The following is a 23,302-nucleotide window of genomic DNA, read 5'->3' on the forward strand; positions in this document are numbered from 1 at the left end:
GTGTGTGTGTGTGTGTGAGGGATTCTCCCACTTTTGCTTGAATCCCAGGAATTACTTTGGCCCCTTGAATGATCTCCTCCAGGGGTAACTGAGAAAGCAGGTATGAGGCAGCCTGAACATGGGCTCTGGTGGTGGGCGGCTTGTGGTTTTCACAGCTTTAGGGACTGTTGTGGAGATCAGAAATAGATATCCCTGAAGAGGGCCAGCATTAAAAAGGAGAAGGAATGACAGATAATCCTTAATAGATGGCCAAAAATTTACAAGATGAAGGCTTTTGTAGATACACTGATACTCACAGGAATACAATTTGGAGGGCTAGAAACCTATACAGTAACTGGTGAAGGAGATGTTGGTCAAACAAGACAAATATATAACATTATTATATACTCACCTCCCAGAATAAACACATTGACCCAGGGTTTTAAATCTCATGACTGGGTAATTACTATCCAGATAATATTTCAATAATTTCACAGTAAAGTGCAACTAGTCTTGTAACTAGAACAGCAGTCTACACACAGTTCTGGTAACATGGCCATCTGTTCTAGATGACTTTGGTTGCAAAGCATGGTGTAGAGTGGAATTCAATCCTATGGCACCATCCCTACTTGTCAAGGGCACTTATTAATCAACCAAGGTTCTCCAAATCAGCCTGAGGCTTCCAGCACTGCATCTGGCACAGAAACCAGAGATATTGGGGCTGGGAAAAATTAAAGCATATGATTACACAGAAGGGCACAGACAGGCTGGAGCCAGGCATGGCCTCTTGAGTCTGAGCATCAGAAAGGCAAACCCCAAACTACTTGTTCAAGTACATTAGTTTTAGTTGATTATCCATTAATCTGTATCATTTTCATGATGAATACTGTACCAGTCAGGTTTCTGTCACTGTTACCAAAATATCTGAACTAATCAACTTATAAGAAGGAAAGATTTATTTTGGCTCATAGTTTCAAAAGTTTCAATCTGTGGGTGCTTGGCCCAACTTCCTAAGAGTTTCTATTATTCCTGGTAGTGCTACAGGCTGGTGACCAAGCCTTTAGCATCCAGGCCTTTTGGAGACATTAATAATCCCAACCATAACAAATATTAAAGCATATTTTCATATTAACAACTGAAACTATTTTCCAAGACATTTAGTCACAACATTGTTTTCCAGCATGCATCTGCCCAAATGCTATCTTCAGCATGTGAAGGAGAAGGGAGAAAGAAGGATATTGAGCTGCTTTTCCTTGGAATTTGAATTGGAAGGCATCTTAGTGGTGACCTTGTCCCAGTTCATCTTCTTGCAGATGAGGAAACAAAGGCTCCATGGGGCTGGACATTAGTAACTTTCCTGAGTGAGAAGACTCTGGTGAGTGGAAGAGGAAATCTGGGATCCTTCTGCCTTCTTAACTCTCACAAAGAGAGTACACTCACTCTCCTAATGTATGCATCCATTTTGTTTTAATGAGATAAAATTCACAAAATGTAAAACTAACCTGATTTCATTTGATTTTAGTCAAAAGACTGACAAGCCTTTAAAACTAAACCATGAATTAAACCATTAAAATTAGCTATTTCAAAGTGAATGATTCAGTGGAACTTAGTAAACATAGTGAAATTTTAATAAAGAATACTTTTGTAAAGGCTTTCCTAAGGTGTTTTATTTATTAGCATTTTTATACCTTACTTTATCTTATTTAGAATAAATTTATTTTACAATAACTTCTGATGTACAGAAAAGCTATGAAGATTTATATGTAATGTTCCTATTATACCTCACAGCTAGTTTCCTCTGTTGTTACATCATACATCAGTATGGTTAGATTTGTCATGAATTATGAACCCATTCTGATATATTATTATTACCTAAAGTCCTTGTTTTGTTCAAATTTCATTCACTTCTACTTAATGACCTTTTTCTTTTCCAGGATCCTTTTGAAATTGTGAAGAGGCTGAAGTAAGTTCACAGTGTTTTCAGGGAAATTCAGTAGACCCTTGACTTGTGAAATTGATCAGTTTCCTGGGGCTGTATGTAACTAAGTCAATACAGCTGACATCCGGATGTTTACCTAGGTACAAGCTATAGATAGCAAGAGGCAGATGAATCTGCCATTAACCTAATTAATTCAACTTGTTCATATGTCAGGCTGGTCATAACGTGAGGGTCCATTGTATATACTAAATTACTCTTCCTAGCTCATTAGCTCCTGCAGAAACTGGTTTAGGGATCCCAAGGTGGAAAGGGATGGATACTCATAGAACATGCCTTATTCCCTTCCTATCAGCTCATTTTGGTGGGACCATTTAGAAGGACGCCTCTGTGTATCCAAGGGTCTCTGAGGTTCTCATAGCTGATCTTATCCTCTTCTCTCCTGGCCTGGTGGCAGGAGCAGAGTGCCAGGCACTACCAGTCCTGGGCTTCACTGTCCTACCAGATTTCAGTATTTGCTGACCCCTTTACCTCCTCTCTCACTCCGGAGAAATAGCTTGATTGGCTGTGGCTCTCAAACTTTGCTGTCCATAAAAATCACCTGGTAAATTAAACTCCAATTGCTGAGCCCCAGCCCTAGAAGTAAGATTCAGTAGGCTTGGGTGGAGCCCATGCTATGCCTGCCTTTCTTCTTCTTCTTCTTCTTTTTTTTTTCTTTTCTTTACTCCTTTTCTCTTTCTCTTTCTCCTTCCTTCTTTCTCCCCACCCCCACCTTTCCCATGGTATTGGGGACTGAACCCAAAGCCTTCACCTTGTACTACAGGCCTTCGCACTGAGCTGCATCGCTAACCTTTTATAAATATATGTATTATTTTGAGGCAGGATCATGCTAACTCGCCAAACTCCCCAGGTTGGCTTGAATTTGTGATCTTTCTGCCTCAGCCTCCCAGAATCCTGAATTTATGGGCATCCACCATTCCACCCAGCTTAATTTGCATTTCTGATCAGTTCCCAGGAACTGCCTCTGCTGGTCTGGAACCACACTTTGAGATGCAGTTTTAATCCATCCATTCCTGGCATAACAACAGTGACCAATAGTGGTTTGTGGGTGAGCAAATGATCTATACCACCAAATTCAGTGGTTTAGACCCTGGGTGTACAATTGCTTGAGAGCTTCTAAAAACAGCCCAGAGCTGGGCGCCGCCCTAGACTAATAAATTCATATTTCTGAGGACAAATCCTAGATAATGACAGGTTTTTCAAATTAAATAATAGTATGTAATAAAGTATATATATAAAATAATAGCAATAAGCAAATTATAAAGCACCCTGGTAATTTAACATGCACCAGTCATAAGAGTCACTGGCTTGCTTGAACTGAAGAGAACTGATATGGACGGGAGAAGTCTTTTTCTTTCCTGCTGAACATGAAGAAAGGAAACTCAGCCTGCAACCTCATCACCAAGAAAGGAGCCTCGTCTCAGGATGAAGCCAAAACAGAGGAAGGCAGAGCAGTGTTCAAAGAACTTGGGACCCTAGAGACATCACATTGCTGCTTATCTTATAGTTCCTGGAGCCTATCCTACCTCAGGACTTCCAGTTATGGGAGAGAACACATTTCCTCATCTTTAAAGCCAGTATAAGTCATGGTTTTAGTCACTAGTAGTCATAAGCTTTTTTTTTTTTTTTTTTTTTTGACAGGGTCTCACTATGTAGTTGAGACTGACCTGGAACTCACGGTGTAGCCCAGGCTGGACTTGAACTCACAGTGATCCTCCTGCCTCAGCCTCCCGAGTGCTGGGATTACAGGTGTACGCTGCCAAGACCAGCTAGTCATAAGCTTTTTAATCAGTGACACCCAAGAAATGTGTAGTTGCCCTGAATGAGGGCGATAAGCAGCTTTTGCTCTTGCAGATGCCTCACCTGGGTTCCAGCCTCCTGTGCATTCCAGGGGACCAGCTTCCCCATCACAAGTTGGACTCAGTAGAGACCAGACCCACGTGGGACAGACAGTTCTAGTGCAGTCCTGCAGCCCAAGTTCCCTCCACCTCCACACTGCACACTTCCCCCAACAGAGCAAACAAAACAGCGCAAGAAAACACCCAGCGTTCCACTTGAAGTCTAAAATAATGAGCTTTTCTTCTTTCTACCCAAGTAAACCATCTCATGATGATCCAAAGGGAACTCAGTGATTATATTCTTCATGAACTATCTTCTTAAACTGAAAACTTGCATTAAATTGCAAACTAGCTACATTAGTTTCTCTTTAAATATTTATTAATAGGAAGATGGTAGAAAATACATACTCAACCAGAAGCTAGCTGGTACAAATAAGTGCCCCCCAAACACGTATTAAATAAATTTAGCACACTGGGTTACAAAACAGAATACATATAAGGTAAAAGATAAGTGTGTGTTTGCGTGTGTGTGTGTGTGTGTGTGTGTGTGTATGTGAGAGAGAGGCATTAAGATGTTTTTAGTGACTTTCTAGATAAGTGGGACCATTGAATTTTTTGTTCGTTTGTTTGTTTTTTTGAGATAGGGTCTCATTATGTAGTTGAGACTCACCTGGAACTCACTATGTAGCCCAAGCTGGCCTCAAACTCACAGCGATCCTCCTGCCTAAACCTCCCAAGTGCTGGGATTATAGGCATGCGCCACCACACCCAGCTTGAAATTTTTGATGTTCTATTACTTTTGCTTTTTTTTTTTTCAAATGGGCACATGCTACTTTTATAAAATGAAAATAATTTAAAGGGAATGGGATTGCTTTTCCTACTTGACAACAAAGCTTTAATTTCTCCCTGTGCTGGTCCGTGGCTTATGTGAACTAAGAACCCTTCTTGACACACTGTGCTCTGCGTTTCTGGAAGTGGCTAAAATCCTGTGAAATGCATTTCCCACATTTCCTTGCCAGCTGGCCCAGTTCCATGCAGCCAGTGGGAGGCACTGGTGGGAAACTGCATGAAAGGAGGGAGAGATCACACCCCACACACACTTTATGCTTCTGGCAGTGGCTGAAGCAGGCAGCACTGGCAGCAGTGGGATTCTGGCAGCCTCCAGGGGTTCCAGGGAAAGGCATCAGTCGTCCTGGGGGTGACCAGCTCGAACCTTATCAGTGGCTTCCCACAGTGTCAGAGGCCAGATACTCTTGGGCTGTGATAACATCACCTCTTGCTCTATTCCTCTAGTCGGAAGTGACAGTGACTTCCCACATATCTTACCCTTTTTTGTTTCTTCAGTCTTTCTTACATGTTTATTACCAATTCCTTCTGTTAAATTTCCTCTGTTTAAAATGCTGTTTTGTCAATCCTGGTACAAATAAATAAATAAAATGCTGTTTTAGTTACTTTTCTCTCATGGCTGAGATAAAATACCAGACACCCAAAGTTAGAGGAGAAAAGGTTTATTTAGCTCACACCTTGTAGAAGTTGCAGTCCATCATCGGCTGGCTCCAAGGCAGGATGGCACATGGTAGAAAGGCAAGAGTTCATGGCAGTGGAAGACAGCAAAAACAACAAGGAGCAAGGGGAGGAAGACAAGGCTCTTTCTGCTCTTTGTATTGTATCCAGCACATTGGGGTAGGGCAGTGCCAAGCCAATCAGTGGACTGATTTAGTAACCACACACCCTTAATCCCAGCACACTCTAGAGTCAGCCACCTCTGACAAACCTCTGACCGCATGAGGGTTTGGGGGGCAGATGACATCTAGACCCAAACTGTAACAAATAATTACAGTGATTTCTATTTTCTGTGCTGAAAACCCATGGATATGCTCACGTATCTCCAATTCCTCCATGGAACTCATCAGCAAATCCTGCCAATTGTTCTGCCACTTGTAAATCCGACTGTACCTCTTCTCCGGGTCTCCATTGTCATTAGCAGCCCAGCCCAGCATCATCTCCTTCTTGGATGGCTGCAACAGACTCCCTCAGATCTCATAAGTTCTACACTTGCTTTTGCCCAAGTTGATATAGCTCCATTGGCTAAGGCTGACTCCGTTCTCCAACCAGGTTTCAAAGTCAATTTTAAAGCCATCTGAAGGGCAACCAGAGAATTTCCCTTCTCATTGGATCTCACTCTTGACATAGTTTTAGTTCTTACTTTCTCATGATACTCGTTCCACTCATTCATTCAATCAACAAATATTTTCTGTGTTCCAGGCACTATTATTGGGCACTGGATGCAGAGATGAAGATGACAGAATTCCTGAGCTTCTGAGGCCTTTGTGCAAAATGAAAACAGTGCATAAGGAAACCTATGAATGACTTTGGTAATTTTAGATAATGATTAATTTTTTTTTTTTTTTTTTTTTGTACCAAGGATCAAATTTGAGTCCTTGTGAGGCAGGCAGCGGAACCACTGAGGTAAATCCCTGACCCCATGATTACATTCTTGAGAAAGTAAAATAGCAGGCCAGGGGTTTAGCTCAGTGGTGCCACCCGCCTACTTCTCAAGTGCAAGATCCTAAATTCAATCCCCAGTACCAAAATAAATAAAGTAAAATAGCTGAAAGCTGAGTGTGGTGGCACAAGCCTGTAATCCCAGCTACTCAGGAGCCCGAGGCAGGAAGGTCTCAAGTTCAAGCCCAATGAGGCAATTTAGCTACACTCTGTCTCAAATAACATTTTTTTAAAGGGTTGCAGATAGCTCAGGAATAGAATGCTTGCCTAACATGCATAAGGTCCTGGGTTCAAATTATCAGGCATCATGAAGACTGCAGCATCCAAGAAATCTTCCCTGAGAAGGTAACATGTGTCAGGAGACCAGAGTTTACCAGAAGGAACCATCAGGGTTACACTGAGCTTGTGAGGCCCTATTTAAATACGTTAAGATGATGGTGTCTTTCTTCCCTCCACACGGAGTAGGTTGAAATAAAAATAATCAACCAAGGCTTAAAATAAGTGCAAAGAAGATAAAAGAAAAAGTTTCATTTCTCCCTAATCAAATTCTTTCCAATTTTTTTTTTCATTTTTAAGTCCAAATATATGGCTAATCTGTTTACTAAGTTATCTAGTACTTAGGGCCATCCATGTGATAATTAGAAAACAGCATCCCGAGACAAGAACAGAACATACACAGATTTTGACCCAAGAGCTGGGGCCTACAACCCCTTTGAGGCAGATGAGGGCATGGCCAACCAGCTAAACAAGTGGGCATGACCTGTCCATCACAGAGGTTCAGGACACACTGGCAGAATACAGTTCCCAACCCTTGTACCTGGGACCAATCAGAAATTGCTATCTTTACTTAATCCTAGCCAAAAGGCTGAGAAGCGATGAAAGAAATTGTTATCTTCAATCCAAGCAGGTTTTTAATAAGATGGCATAGATCTGATATGAGTCTGAAGAATGCAGGACACAAAACACCTTTGTTAATTTCGTGGCCACTGTGAACTCTGTGGCTGCTCTCACTCTGCAGAGCATACTTCTTTTCTTACCTTTAATCAATGTAAAACCTGGCTACCTTTTTCATGCATCTTGTCTAATTCTTTGTTCAGGATTCCAAAGATCTGGAAAGTCTACAGAATCCCAGCGATCCCATGCGTGTTACCCATAAATAAAGCCTTCTTGGGATAGTCATTCCTGCTCCTTCGCATGTAGTTTCTGGCAACCTTCGTTCCGAGATGACTTTAACTGAATAGTCCCCCTAAACATCCTTTCCTTCTGGCCTCTCCCAGCGCAGTTCATCATGCAGCACAACAGAAACCTTAAGTCAGGCCAAGCCTAAAATATTTACTATGTGGCCTATTACAGAAAAACTGTGCCAACCCCCGGGCATGCGTTTATTCATTTTTGAGGTGAGATCAGGAGATGCTGGATAATTTTCAGCTGTGTGTTGGGGGGGATGACACATTTTTATTTTTTAAAAGGTGACTTTGGCAGCAAGGAAGGGAATGGTTGGTGGGATGGGAGGAGCCATAATCACCAGAGCGCTCCTGAAGGGAGAGACCTTTGGCCGAGCTGATCTTTCTCCTGAAGGGCTCTTGCTGTCCTGCTGAACTGCACCCAACTTTTATGACCACCCCCACTTCAGGTGACAACAGTAAGCAGTAGGTCATCACTGATGCATTGGACAGACCAGCTATGAATCACGGCTCCTACTCCCCCTCCTTGATTTCCATTCATTTGCTAGGAGGATTTGAGAATTTAAGGAGACACATTTGTGAACAGCCAGATGAAGAGGCAGACAGGGTGGGGGATGGCGAGGCAGACTTCTGTACCCTCTTGGGATCACTGCACTCCATCCTCAAGTCACCTCTATGCATTCAGTAACTTCAAAACTCAGAGTCTGTGGTTCCAGAGTTTTTAAGGAGCTTAATCGCCATCACCCCAACCCCAGGGGTTGTGGGTGGGGCTGGACATTCTAACTCTAACCCTTTCATCTCTGGGTCTCTTTGGTGACTGGCCCCACACTGAGGCCACCTAGACAGCTCCTAAATCATCTCATTAGCACAAACTCAAGTGCTATCCTATGGGGCTTATTATAAATAACAAAAGACTCCTATCATTCAGGAAATTCCAGGGGTTTGGGAACTCTGTGACAGGAACCAGGGACAAAGACCAAATACATTTCTCCTGATACCCAGATGCCATGAGCCTTCCCATCTGATTAATCCTGTGTTTGTGGTGCTGCTCACGTACCCTTGCCAGAGGCAGGCCTTCAGAGGGAACTGGGAAACTTGGGAATCGTACTTCCATTCAGGACCTCTGCCGGCCATCAGAGCCTTGGGGAATACGACCTGGCCTCTGGGAACAAGCTGGTGCAACACTGGGAGGATAAGGACAGAGTTCTGGTGGTGCTACACCGACCCCCCACTCCACGGTCCCCCTGACGGTGGACAGAACCTTCTGGGCTTTGTGGTTGAACCTACCTGCACAGGTTTCCCTGATCCCACGCTGGCTCGCCTTTGATGTGATTCACTGCAGTGCTCTCTCTTTCTTCAATCTGGGCCAGCCACCTTTCTGTCTCCTGCTTTCTTCTCCCAAGTATGGCTTCCTACTGGGAAGGAAGCAGGGTCAGGCTGTGAAGGGCCATGGGCTGGCAGGACTTCAGAATGTCCTTGATTGGGAGTAGCCAGTTGTGCCATGCCTCCTTTATTCACATTACAAAGGCATTCAAGGTTCATTTCCATTTTTTAAAATAAATTGAATTCTTCTAAGCCATTGTGATTTGAGTTGGAATCTTCTGTGACAGGACTGTGGGAAGGTAGCTTTGCCTTATAAGTCTGACCACAAAGCAAATGAGGGCAGAGAGAGCCTCAGAGGCACCACAAAATAATAACAAAGAAAATTTTATATGGTGGGGCTTTTTGGTTTGGTTTGGTTTGTTGTTTGGTTTGGTTTGCAGTACTAGGGATTGAACCAAGGGCCTCAGAGCCTTCACACTGAGCTACATCCCCAACCTTTTTACATTTTTTATTTTGGGACAGGGTTTCATTAAATTGCCCAGTCTGGGCTCAAACTTACCATCCTCCTGGTTCACATAACTTCTATTCCCGATATATGTGTCTGTCATCTCACCTGCTGGGTTCCCCACCCTCGTCAACTTTCTCCAAACCTCCCTAGCAACAGCGTGTATTTTTCTATTATAGACAGCTAAGTAGATAGGTAGAAACATTACAGGCAGTCAGATAGAGCGAGGCCCTCAAGGGTCGGTGAAGAAGATGGGAACACAATACGCGTGGCTGGAGGGACATCTGTTAGAGGCCAGGCCTCAAGGTAAAGGCAGAATGACCAGACCTACACGCCTCCCCAGGGGGTAAGATAACTGGTATCACCTGGTTCAATAAAGTCTAGATACACATCAGTCACCCAGGTGGGTGACCAGAACCTCCTGATCCGTCCCTTCCTAAAAAGGTCCTTGTTCTTTCTATGTACCCTTGCTACGTGACCTGCTTCCCCATTGGATCAATGTTACCTAAGCGACCATATCTGTAATCTTATTAGTTGATTATAGTTTTGACCCACATTGTACCTACCTTGTGATTCTGCTCTATAAGTCTTCCTCTCTCAATAAATCTTTCCTCCTCTTTGTTTGCATTTTTGCACTGGGGATTGAACTTGGGTCCTTGCACTTGTGAAGTGTGCGCTGGAACCAATGAGCTAAATCCGCAGCCCAATTTTTCCTGCTCTTAACCTCCATAGTTTCTTAGAATTCATCCTTTGATTTTGGAGAACACAACTCAGTGTATCTGACATCTAACAGGTTGGGAGTTACATTTATTCCCCTATATCAGAAGGAAGGATGGATTAAGAAAGTAAATGGAATCATGTTTTACAAGATACAGAGCTGACTCTCCAGAGCTTGCATCTCTTTCTCTAGCTTTTAAATATTTTCTACCTTCTTCGCTTTTGTTGTTGTTTAATGTAGTGAAAAACACAAAACTTCTCTTCCTGACATACGTGCCTGTCATCTCCCCTGCTGGCTAGGGTTACTCCCTGTCCTGAACTTTCTCCAAACTTCCCCAGCAGCAGCACGTATTTGGTCTGACAACCGTCAAAAAGGAAACACACCAAGAGTGGATACCCAGGTAATTTAAACAAGATAAAAACTGTTTAAAGGCTGCTTGACCTTAAGAAGTCTGAGGGCCTCGGGGAATGTTGCTATCATCTGGGTAAATATGAGATTAGGAAGAGTGGCTTTGCTGCAATTAGAGATCAGGAGAGCCCGGGAGAGGAGCCAATGGATCCAGGTGCGAAACTGGGCTGTCCTAGCAAATTAAGGGCCCTTCATGTGCTCACAGGACTAGGCTGGCAAAGGAGGGAGGTGCTCACAGAGGCTCTGCTGTTCAGATTTTTTAAAAATATCATCAAATGTAGCCCTTAAAGAGTGAGCTATTTTAGCTGTGGTCATCCAGGAAGGTTCCTCTACATAGGTGTCAAATGAATGGAAATTAAATTTCATGCAAAACTCAGGAGACAAGCACTGGATTCAGAAGGCTCTGGAGCAGGAATGGGCTGGGTGTGTTGGAGGAACGAAAGAAGCCCTAGTGAGCAGAGTACCTGAGAAGGGAACAGCCAAGGATGAATCTGAGACCTAGGCATGGCCCCAGTCAGGAAGGGTTTGAAGGCCAGGGCCAAAAAGATGCTGGGAAGGCAATTTTAGGGTCTAAATACTATTAGATGAGCACTGTAATAACTGTCTTAGTCCAAGATAGAATTGGCTCTGCAAGGATTCACAAGGGAGTTTCCTAAGCTTGGAATTTTGCAGACAGGAGAGTAACAGAGCTGGGTGGAAACCCTGCAGAGGAAATCCAAGCTTTCCATGAGGCTGGAGTAGACATTTACCTCCTTTCTAAGCATTCTGAGATTTCTGTGATATCCCTGGTTTTCTCCTTTCTCTCCATTTCCCCTCTTCCTTTTCTGTTCTTACATGCGCTTTCTTTCGCTACATTACCCTCTCCCATGTGATAGTACAGCACTGACAATGGTTTATTCTTGTCTCCAATGACAGCATTAAAGGCCGAGGTTATCTGCTGTTAAAATGGAAATCTCTCTCCTTTCAGCAGCACTTGTTTCTATGCAGAGGTTGTAGGACCTGACACTGGAACCCTCTTTGACCTAGGAATTCCCGAGGACGGGAGCTACATCTTTTCCCTTCTGTGTTGTATTCTGGTTCAGAGACATGGCTCCAAGAGGCACTCAATTAACAGGTGAGGCTAATATGCATTTACGGCTGTGTTTGCAAAATGGCTAATTGCTGACAGCATGACTCCTTGTTAATCACTGAGATCTAGAAGCAGAGAGCATACAGACTGACCTGAGGAGACAAGATGGGAAATCGATTTGAGAGGCCTCCCCGTCTATGAGTGAAGGCCATAATTATTGATGGGATCACAGAGTCAGAATGCAGTAGAGTTCAGAGGGGACTGGAAGTAAAACACCCTTGAGATCTCTGGCTTAGGAACACTTTCAAAGCTCTAGACAGACACCATCACACAATATTAGATTTAGAGAGAAGCCAGGTTGGATCTGACACAGAGATGGAAAGGGAAAATGGGCAAAGAGGACAGACCAGGCTGCTCTCAGAGCTGGTGACCAGAGATGCAGGAGCCCGGTAGGGGAGCTGGGGGAGAAAAGGTAAAAAAAAAGTTGACACACACTAAAGCTCTTTTCTAGACCAGAAACCGCCAAATGCTTCATAAATTTTGCCTTACTTAATTCACAGAAGTTCTGCGTGTTAAGAATTTATTATTCCAGCTTTGCATTTGTAGAAATTAAACCTCGGAAAAGTCAAGAATTTTTTTCTCCGAAGGAAACCAGGTAGACAGAGCTGGGATTTAGAACCACTCTGATTGCCCAGCCTCACTTCTTTCACTTCATCTGAAAATTGAAGTTCTCCATTCTCAGAGAACATTGGTCGGCAGGCCAGGAACACCAGGAGGCCTCCACTTGAAGGGAGGACATGCTCTCTGCCATGTGAACAGGCCCAGCAAAGATGTTCTGCTCTTGGTAAAAAAGGGAAAGGAGAACCCCAGGGGTAATCATCTTCTTGGCTCCTCCCCATCCCCACACCGCAGCTGCAGCCAAGCTAACATTGTTTGTTGTCGTGCCATGTCTTATCCAAATAACAACCCAGTGTTTCCTCAAAGGAAGACGCAACGTGCTTAGCTTGGAGGACAATTTCTTTCCAATTTCCTGTTTCCTGGGGTCCACATTCTTCTAACACATTTCTCTTCTGTGCACAACCACCATGCTTATTTGAGAAACTGAAACCCTATACGAAGAAAGAAGATACCAAACAGGAAAACAATTCCTAAAATGGTTTCTCTTTTTTTTTTAATCTATCATGGATTTAGTTTAAGACAAAGTGGTTCCACTTAGATACACTGCTGTACAATTAGACAGCAAGCATTAAGAATCTTAATTTAATGTGAAATAGGAAGAAAAGAGTTAAAGGTGTAGGGAAAGTGGGAAGGGTAAGGGAAAGGTAATAAGGGAAAAGAAAAAATATGAGAAAATGAAAAAATGGAAATAAAAGTGTTTGTAAATGGGGCAGGTAGGAGCGGGTGAAGGGAGGGCAGGGACAAGGGAAAAAATGAGAATCAAGACCAGTCATGTAAAGGTACAAGATCCCAATGATGAATGTAACTGTACTGTATACCTAAAATGTACCAATAAACTCAATGAGAAAAAAAAAAAAGAACCTTAATTTAGCCAGGTGTGGTGGTACATACCTGTAATCCCAGCATTCTGAAAGGATGAGGCAAGAGGATCCCAAATTCAACCCCCAGAAAAGAAAGGAAGGAAGGAAGAGGGCTGGTGATGTAGCTCAGTAAAAAGGCCTTGGGTTTAATCCCCAGTACCAAAAAAAAAAAAAATCTTAATTTGTGCTCACCATTTATAATTTTGCATAATGAACAAAGAAAAACATTTGCAAATGGGATGTGGGGGGTTAAGCAATAGAAAGTATACCAAGAAACAGGAGTTGACTTTTTTCCTTTACACCTGATCTTAGCCAAAAGGCCAAGAAGCAATGATTTTCTCCTTTTACAAAAATCAATAAATCTGACAACTAATTCATTTTATTCCTTGCTTACCATAGTCTCGTTACAAGAGGCATATAAAGTGCATTGATTAAGCTGTTATTACAAAATGAATTCAAACAAAAAAAATTACAAAACAGCGTGAATATTCCCTGTGTAAATCCTGAGTTCAGAATACACCAAAACCAATAGAAAATGAAAGTGCTAGCTGACTCATGCCAGGTCCTCAAAGAAGTTTTTCTTTTCTAAGTCTTTGAATATCAGTCCTCTTCTCCTTCACAGTTAACCAACATGGCCCCAGTTCTGCCACTCAGTTGATAAGCGAGTAAGGCTTGGAGTCTCTGGATCTCTGAGTTTCAGGCTCCTCACCTATCGTATGAGGGGCACAAGATTTGTCAGACTCTCCCAAATACTACCTCACACGGTTCTCTGTAAACTTCACGTTCTACCAATTTTCGCCCATTCACTTGCAGGTCTAAGCCAGAGTTGCTGGGTCTGTCAGCTTCGACAGTTGAGTGCACCCTCTAAAGGCTCATGCCCTGAAAGCCAGGTCTTCTGTGTAGCAGTGATGAGGTGGTTGCAGCTTGAAGAGGTAAGGCTTAATGGAAGGTAGTTAGGTCATTGGAAAGAGGATTGCTGCCCTTGGAAAGAATTATGCAGCTCCCAAGGGACCCCACTTAGTTCCTTCCAGAGTGAGTTGTTATAAAAAGTGCAAGCGTGGCACCTGAATCTCTCTAGCTGCCCACCTCACCATGTGACCTCTTCACTCTCTTGGCACTCTCATGCCTTCGCCATGAGGCCCTTTACCAGAGGAAAATAGATGGGGATACCCGATCTTTTTGTTTGTTTGTTTGTTTGTTTGTACAGGGGATCAAACTCAGGACCTTGCACTTGCAAGATAGGCTGCACCACCACTGTGCTAAATCCCCAGTCCATACCTGACTTGAACTTTGCTGTCAAGACTCTGAGCTAAAGAGCTTCTTTTCTTTATCAAATAAAGAAAAGCTTGGGTATTTTATCAAAGCAACAGAAAATGGACTAAGACACAAGCAATGGTGCTTTTCTTCAAGCCAGATACGTATGCTCTGCCAATAAAACACCCACTACCACCAAACAGAGGTCCTTTTGCAGCAGAACTTTTTTCTCTCTAACATGACTCTGATGTCATAAAGTTAGTTATACTCTGAATTTAAAGATCATGGCTCAATTTTATTTAAACTCTAATAGAGAATGACAATAAATCATTTCACATACAAAATTATCTAGAATTTAGGGTGGGGGATTTAGCCCAGTGGTACCATGCCTGCACAAGGTCCTGAGTTCAGTATTGTAAAAAAAAAAAAAAATTTACAATTTATTTCTCTCTTTGGTTGCACCAGTTCTTTTGGTTTAGAATTATTTTTATTTATTCTTTTACATGAATGATAAATATCACTTCTCAGCCTTTTGGCTAAAATCAAGTAATAATAATTGTAAACTGATCACAGAACCTATATTTGCATAACTTTCATGATGTTAGTGTCCATTTGATGAACTTTGGCAATTTTCTTCAAGGCAAAATATTCTTGGAAAAAGTTAGAAGTTTATCTTTAATTCCTGTTTTAGACATGTTATAAACTTGCAAATTTATTTCCTAGTTGATTCAATCTGCCATCTCTAAATCTTTAGGGAGAATTACAGAAAGGAAGATAAAATCTTGGTAATTTATTCAATTTTATCACTTCTACTGATCCCATAAAAAGACTCCATCTGTCAAATTATCTTTTCTTTAAAAAAAACTTTTCATCATTTTCTTTATATGGATATGTTGAAAATGAGTAGTTTAAGTATCTGTGTCATGAAAACTATTGACGTTCCAATAAAATCTGTTCTTTTTAAATTAGCTGTTCTTTAGCCTCTTTTGAGAGAAAAACTTCGGCTTCTATCATTTGTTTATAGTTTGCTTGTGCAGCATGGGATTTATTGCTGTGGGTGAATATATTATGGCATATTTGAGAAGTGTGGAATAAAATATTCTTATGTTAATATGTTCTGTGATTTGGATTCCAATCCATAATCAGAACATCTTTCTTTTTGAAATATCTGCCTGGATTTTCTTGAATGTACAAATGGTAAGAATAAAAAGAAGAGAGACCTGGTTGAATCCTATCTTTGATCATATATTTTAACCCTTGTTTCTGTAATCATAGGCTGTGTGAATGCTGGTGCATCTAAGTATCTGAACTCTGGTAGACAAAGACTGCCCTACTCCCATGAGGTTTGTTTTCTAATTTTAAATGAGTCCCCATCATACTAATCTTTGGTTTACACTCTCATTTTCTTAATACCAGAGCTTCGCTTTTCCCTTTAAGATCCCACTTTGGATTGTAAGACAAAATATAGGACACCTGGTTAAATGTGAATTTCACATAAATTTTTATTATTATTATTATTATCATTATTATCATCATTATCATCATTACTATTATATGGAGATTAAACTCAGGGCCTTTGCAGAGCTACACTCCAACCCTATTTGTTTGTTTGTTTGTTTGTTTGTTTATAGTTTTGAAACAAGAGCTCACTAAATTGCTAAGTTGCCCAGACTTGAGATCTTCCTGCCTCAGCTTCCCAAAGTGCCTATTCTACAGTGTGGGCCACCATGCCTGGCGCAATGAATAATTTTTTGTGTATGCCCCACACAATATTTAATGTGTTCTATATTTTTATGTGCTAAATCTGACAGCCCTACTACAAATCCCTCTTCTTCTCATCGCTAACTTTGTCCCATAGTAAAAATTTGTCCTATACTTCCTGCCATCTCCTACACATTTACTTACCTAAAAATATACCCATCCCTATCTCTCTCCCTATCCAGTTACTGGCTTTCACAAGACCAAACTCCTTGCTGAGCTTCTGCCCACCCCTTTCCTGACATCTACCGTGTTAGTTGTCTGAGCCCAAAGTGCAGAGTCAGAAGCTGTTCCAGAATACGAATGATCTACAGAGCCCATGGATGGATGGAAAAACAGGCTGAAATGTATGGAGCCAGAAGCCAGTCAATGGAAATCTCCTATGAATTTTGTAACTCATGTAAGAAACAAAGCTGATAGTTTTGCCAGATTTAACAACAATCTTAAACATGTACAAGGCAATATCAATAATTGTTGTGATGCTGAAAGACACTTTCTTAATTATCAATTTTTAAAAGTTTAAATAAGCATGAAGGAAAAAAGACTGAATTGTCATTCTGTTTACCCAATGGTTTGTTTACCCAAACACTACAAAACCATTGTTAAATGAAGAGGTCGTTAACAACTACAAAGCCCAAAATTTGGGAGAAAATTATCTTAGAGGTATTTCTAAAAACTCACTTTTTAAATTACGTGATTTTCTAGATTTTGTAATGTTTGTATAAGTTAACTTTTAAAAATTTGAAATTCCTGTCATTTATTTTCTCATTCAAAATAAATATCTGTGTGCTTGATTTTGTATGTATAATTTTGTGTTCTTTTTCTTAAAATGGGTCCCGAACCATTATACCAGCTTCAAGGTCCCCTCTACACCTGAATTCACCCCTAGAAGGGAATAAAGAATAGGAATTGCAGACCAAGTCATCATCCCCAAGGTGGGGAGTTAAGAGCCCACATGGGATGGAAAGATAATTTTCTAGGTCAAAGGTCTAACAAATCTCTTGGGGGAAGCAAGACGTGAACTTGATAAATTCCAGAGAGGAAAAGCACATGCCTTTGGCAGTTCTTACTGGTGTTTCCTCCCGGAACATTCTTGGAGTTCTCTTCATTGACAAGTCAGGCTCATCTTAAAATAAATGGCTCCTCTTCCTCTGCTCAGTCTTCAGGTTATATTCTTCAGGTTTCTATCTTTGCCCTTCTCTTCTTACTCCTCACAGTAAAAATTCACCATATAGTCTCACTTCCAAGTTTTTAATCAACGCCCACAATCAAATGCTTTTCAACTCTACTTCTAGGACTCACCTCTCTCCCAAGCTTCAAGCTCACTGAGATGTTTTTTGAGGCATTTCCCAGTTCACCATGATCTCTAATCGCCTCCCTCCATCACAACAGAAAGACCTTGTCAGCCATTTTGTGCTCCTGCCTCTCAGTCCCAGCTGTTTGGGTCAGGGGCAGCTGTCTGACCAGGCTGGGTCAGTCAAAGACCCTTTCTTGATCAATTTTAGAATTGGGAGAGAAAGTGAAAGAGCTATTGCCTTAACTTTCCTCAGACAGTTGGCTTAAGGTTGAGTTGCAGTGCAATTCTCCATAGCAGAGGGGCAGGAGGACCAGTGTGCAGGGAAACGAGATGGTAGGTGCATGAGGAGAGACAGAGGTGAACAACAGTCAGAACAGGTGCCTGGTATTTGTGTCAGAACTCTCCCTCTCCCAAATCTCATTGACAAGACGCCTCAGTACCCCCACAGAGAATTTCTCCTTTGACCTTAAGGTAGTAGGAGTTGATATCTGATGCCCGATACTCAGAAAAGTACTTCTGTTAGCTATCGCCACATCACTGCAAGCTCAGATAAATCAACCCAAAAGCATGATAAAGAGAATTCCCTGTTCCAACCAGGAACTCCCACCATTAGAATGTTTTAGGAGCTCCAAGAAATTTTTTTGTTGTTGTTGTTTTGAGACAGGGTCTCACTATGTAGTTGAGACTGACCTGAAACTCACTATGTAGCCCAGGCTGGTCTCAAATTCATAGTGATCCTCCTGCCTCAGCCTCCCGAGTGCTAGGATTACAGACATGTGCCACCATGCCCAGCCAAGAAATTTTTTTTCTAGGTAGAATTTTTGGAGTGCACTTCAATTCCTGAATCAATTTGATTCAGGAAAACTAAATTGTTAAGCATCATATCAGCTGCATTACAGTCATTTGGATCACAGTCCAGCTGTTTTTTTATAGATACATAACTTGATGTAAATTGGATTTCTCTATAGGAGATTTAAATTAGTCCATATGTCCTGAAGTTGTAGAATGAGCTACAAATTGATACAAATTATCCTCATAGGGTGTACCAATAATAATTATGAGAAAAATTTTTTCTAACTTGGCATCTTATATTGGACTATACATAAATAAAAATCTTTATTGAAATTTTTTAAAACTGCCTTTACCTAATGATATAACATAGTATTATTCTGATAGCCACCGTTTTCTAAAATGACTGTTCAACTGCATCCTAAAGAACTTAAGAATGTGGAGAAAATTTCCCATAAATATAAAGAATGGTTAATTTCAAGTTTCTGAGAAAAAGAAACTTTAAAAACTCTACAAGATAATGTGCTACTATATTTATTGCAACATTATCTAAAAATTAGAAACAATTTAAATGACCAATAATAGGATGTTGGTTAAATAGATTACAGGATTAAAAGTGATGACAGGGGCCAGGGATTTAGCTCAGTGGTTCCGCTGCCTACCTCGTAAGCGCAAGGGCCTGAGTTCAATCCCCAGTACCATTAAAAAAAAAAAAAAAGTGATGACATAGTCTCATAATTGTTAATATGGAAATACACTCACAGGGAAAAATAGAGGCTAGACAATAGCAGGTTTCAATCTTACTGTTGTAAAGCAAGTAAATACTGTATAAGTCTGAAATATCAAAAGGTAAATGTTGCATGTAATAGTGGTACTTTTCTTTGAGTGCTGGAACTATTTCAATTTCTATATTATCTTTTTGGATTATCTGATTTTAAAACAGTGCTTATGTTTTTTCATAGTTAGAGCCAATAACAATACTTTCATTTTGAAAAATATCTTTGAAGGGTAGATTCAGAGTTTTGATGTAGAAAGAAAAAGAGATGATTTCCTAATCCCACTTTTGCCCCCTCCAGTCTCCCTTACAGCCATTACTGGAATCCCTTCTGGAGGGTTCTGACAGATGGTCACTTGTACCTAATTAGCAGGGAAGTAGGTGCTTTTCAAGTAAACAAGATAATTCTGTTGGCAGCAGAATTCCATTTAGAAAGGAAATAGTCTGGAGAGCTGTGGAATGCATTAGTGCACTCTGAAGACGATGAAACCCCAAAACATGGCTTACACTCACGCCAAAGTATCTGAGAAAAGGAAAATGATGAGTGTCCTTCATGAGGGAGTAGGAGAGAGGTTTGTAGAGGAAGGTGAGGGGAGGAAGAATTCAATGGGACAGTGAGAGGCTGAGCCCACTGCCACCATCTCTGAGTGGGGACAGAAATCTTTCTGCTAAGACTCCACAGGACTCTTTTGTGTTGTTTTGTTTTTCCTGTGACATTAACATCTCCTTGTTGCCTTTGCTGTACTTTTTCTTACTTTGTGAAAATCAAAGTTGGGGATGAGTTTTATATCTAAATGGATGTGCAAAACAAACAAAGTGCAATTTAAAATTGGCACCTGGCTGGGTGTGGTGGCACACAGCTGTAATCCCAGCTACTCCTGCGGCTCAGATAGGAGGATTACAAATTTAAGGCCAGCTTGGGCAATTTAGTGAGACCCTATCTCAAAAAGAAAAAAGAAAAGTACTTCTAATCCTAGTTCTTTGAGGTATCTCCATACTGATTTCCACAGTGGTTGCACCAGTCTGCACACCCACCAACAATGGGAAGGGTTCCTATCTTCCCACAACCCCGCCAGCATTTGTTATTGGTTGATTTCTTGATAGCAGCCATTCTTTCTGGGGTGAGGTGGTTGTTTTCATCTGCATCACTCGAATGACCAGTGATGTTGAACTCTTTTTCATATGTTTATTTGCTGCTTTTACTTGTTTGTCTGAGAAATGTCAGTTCAGATGCCCATTTTTGAATCAGGTCTTTATATTTGGGGTGTCTGATTTTTTTGAGTTCTTTATATATTCTAGATAGTAAAGCTTTGTCTGAGAAACAGCTGGTAAAAAATTGTTTCCCACATTGTAGGTTGTCTCTTAGCTCTGTTGGTGATTTCTCTTGCAGTGCGGAAGCTTTTTAAAAAGATGAGATCCCAGTTGTTGATTCTTTGTGCTAGTTCCCATGCTACTGAGAATTTGTCCATAAAGTCTTTTCTTATGCCAATATCTTCAAGAGCTCTACCTAGCAAGTTTAGTGTTTCTGTTTTAATATTTAGATCTTTAATCCACTTGGATTTTAGTTTAGTGCATGGTGAAAGACACAGGTCTAGTTTTAATCTTTGGCAAGTTGAAAGCCAGTTTTTCCAACACTATTTATTATCTTTCCTCCAGTGAGGATGGTTGGCTCCTTTGTCAGAGATGAGGTAGCTGAGTATGTCTGGAGTTCTTTGTGCATATTCTAAACTATTCCACTGATCTTCAGGTCTGTTTCTTTGCTAGTACCACTCTGTTTTTATCACAGTGGCTTTGTAGTGTAGTTTCAAGTTGGGGATTATGATACCCCCTGCTATGTCTCTGGTGCCTGGAATTGCTTTTGCTATTCTAGGTCTCTTCTGGTTCCAAATGAATTTTTGGATTGTTTTCTCAAGTTCTGTGAAATATACTGTTGGGATTTCAATAGGGATTGTGTTGAATCTGAATAGCAGTTTTGGAAGTATGGCCATTTTCACTATGTTGGTTCTTCTTATTGAGGAACAAGGGATGTCTTTCCATTTTTTTGATATTGTCTTTGATCTCTTTTTTCAGAGTGTTGCAGTTTTCAGTGTAGAGATCTTTTGCTTCCTTTGTTAGATTGATTCCTAGATATTTCTTTCTTTCTTTCTTTCTTTCTTTCTTTTTTTTGGATGCTATTGTAAAAGGGATTGTTTCTGTAATTTCACTCTCAGTGAGTCTGTTATTTGTGTATAAGGAGGCTATTGATTATTGAGTGTTGACATTATATCCAGCTACTCTATTGAATCTGTCAATTCTAGAAGTCTTTTAGGGTCTTCTATGTGAAGAATCTTATTGTCAGCAAATAATGACAGTAACTTCTTCCTTTCCTATCTTTTTTTTTTTTTTGTACCAATATTGAACTCGGGTCTTTGCACTTGCAAGGCAGGCAGTGGAACCACTGAGCTAAATCCCCAGCCCTTCCTTTCGTACCTTTATTGCTCTTATTTCTTTCTCTTGTCTAATTGCTGTGGCTAATGTTTCCAGAACTGTATTGAACAGGAGTGGTGATGGTAGACATCCTTGCCTTGTTCCTGATTTTAGCATGAAGGTTTTCAGGTTTTGACCATTTTGTATGATGTTGGCTGTTAGTTTTTCATAGACAGCCTTTATCAAGTTGAGATAAAGACCATCTATTCTAATTTTTAGCAGGGATTTCACAATGAATGGATGTTGAATTTTGTCAAATGCTTTTTCTGCATCTATTGAGATGATTGTATGGTTTTTGTCCTTGACTCTGTTAATGCAGTGTATTACATTTATTGATTCACATATGTTGAACCATCCTTGCATCCCTGGGATAAATCCAACTTGGTCAGGGTATATGATTTCCTTGATGACCCTCTGTATTTTGTTTGCCAGTATCTTATTGAAGGCTTCTGCATCTACGTTCATTAGTGAGATTGGCCTGTAGTTCTTTTTTGGTTGGGTCTTTCCCTGGTTTTGGAATCAAAGTAACACTTGCTTCCAGGAATGAATTTGGAAGTATTGCTTCCCTTTTAATTTAATTGAAAAGTTTAAAGAGTAGTGGCAATACTTCTTTTCTAAATGTCTTGTAAAATTCAGCAGTGAATCTATCAGGACCTGGGCTTTTCTTTGTTGGTAAATTTTTATTTACATTCTCAATTTCACTGATTGTAATTGGGGCATTTAAATTATTTTTATTTTCTTTGTTCAACTTTGGTAATTCATATGTATCTAGAAATTTGTCCATTTCTTCTTTGTTTTCCATTTTATTGGAGTATAGTTTCCAATGTAGGTATTGATGATCTTCTGGATTTCTGCCGGATCTGTTGTGACTTCACCTTTTTTGTTCCTAATTGTATGGATTTGAGCTTTTTCTTTCCTTTTTTGATAAAGTTGGCTAAGGTTTTATCAATTTTATTTATTCTTTCGAAAAACCAACTCTGATTCGTTGATTTTTTTGTATCACTCTTAGTTTCCATTGCATTGATTTCTGCCCTGATCTTTATAATTTCCTCCCTTGTACTAGCTTTGGGTATCTCTTGCTCTTCTTTTTCTAGGAGCTTAACATTCAGAATTAGGTTGTTTATTTGAGGTTACTCTGTTTTCCTACTGTGGATATTGACTGCTATGAATTTCTCATATAGAACTGCTTTCATGGTATCCCATAAATTTCTGTGTGTTGTACTGGCATTATCACTTATTTGTAAAAACTGTCTAATCTTCTTTAATTTCCTCTGTGACCCATTGTTTGTTCAGGAGAGTGTTATTGAATTTCCATGCATTTGTGAAGTTCTTGTGGTTTTTTGTACTATTGATCTCCAGTTTAATTTCACTGTGGTCTGACAATATACATGGGATAACTTCAATTCCTTTGCATTTACTTAAACATGGTCTATGTTTTTAAACTCTCAATAAAATGACATTAGAGAGCATTATTTGGACCAAGGATATATCAAATAAAAGATTACATTAGACAGTCTATAAGCCGGGCGTGGTGGCGCACACCTGTAATCCCAGCACTTGGGAGGCTGACGCAGGCAGATCACTGTGAATTCGAGACCAGCCTGGGCTACATAGTGAGTTCCAGGTCATTCTCAAGTACATAGTGAGACCCTGTCTCAAAAGCAAAAAAAAAAAAAGAAAGAAAGAAAGTCTATGACCAAATTTATGTTAGACCACACAATATTTTTAATATTGTTGAATTCAATAGAGTTGAATTGAACTCTAAAAACTATTTCCAAAGAATTTATAGAGATTTTCAGAAACAATTTTTTCTGTTAACACAAGAAACTTCTGGGAGATGAAGACCTGAAAAGCCTAGGAGCTGTTATAGTCTATAAAATGTTGTAGAGTACTACCCTGT

At 40.5% G+C, this 23,302-nt stretch overlaps 1 long non-coding RNA gene across 1 annotated transcript in view; it reads right to left on the bottom strand.

The window, feature by feature from the left end:
- Positions 1–5,154: 5,154 nt before the first annotated feature.
- Positions 5,155–23,302, bottom strand: part of LOC104868694 — a 237,685-nt gene continuing 219,537 nt past the window's right edge. The window contains exons 2-3 of the long non-coding RNA XR_782078.2: positions 8,790–8,917; positions 5,155–5,227 (exon numbers count right to left, since the gene is read on the bottom strand). This is a non-coding gene — a long non-coding RNA (uncharacterized LOC104868694). The remainder of the gene's footprint in view (positions 5,228–8,789; positions 8,918–23,302) is intronic.

The sequence above is a fragment of the Fukomys damarensis genome, unplaced genomic scaffold, assembly GCF_012274545.1.
Source record: "Fukomys damarensis isolate Sample0158 unplaced genomic scaffold, DMR_v1.0_HiC HiC_scaffold_17, whole genome shotgun sequence".
Taxonomy (NCBI): domain Eukaryota; kingdom Metazoa; phylum Chordata; class Mammalia; order Rodentia; family Bathyergidae; genus Fukomys; species Fukomys damarensis.